Raw genomic sequence first — 318 nt, forward strand, 5'->3', positions numbered from 1 at the left:
AAATAAATGATTTCATTTTTCTGTTTCTTATATGCCACCCAGTGAGTGCCAGGACCATCCCTATCATCCAAATTCACTATAGCTGATTCATTTACCCGAGGTCCATTTAGAGGCAATCCATTTCTCATGTAAACTCCTCGGAAATATGGAATTTTCATGAGTTTGGAGTATTTTATGATATCAGCATCACTGAGGGCTCGGTGTGGTAGCTTTATGAGTTTTTTGGTTGCAAATGGAGTCCTAATCCTGTTTTATAGAGCTTCAGATAAAATCCTTTACCCATTGAAATTGCTTCCATTGCTTGATTATGACGTTTAC

Source organism: Diachasma alloeum, unplaced genomic scaffold (assembly GCF_001412515.2).
Source record: "Diachasma alloeum isolate Michigan unplaced genomic scaffold, Dall2.0 Dall_scaffold_01081, whole genome shotgun sequence".
Classification (NCBI taxonomy): Eukaryota; Metazoa; Arthropoda; class Insecta; order Hymenoptera; family Braconidae; genus Diachasma; species Diachasma alloeum.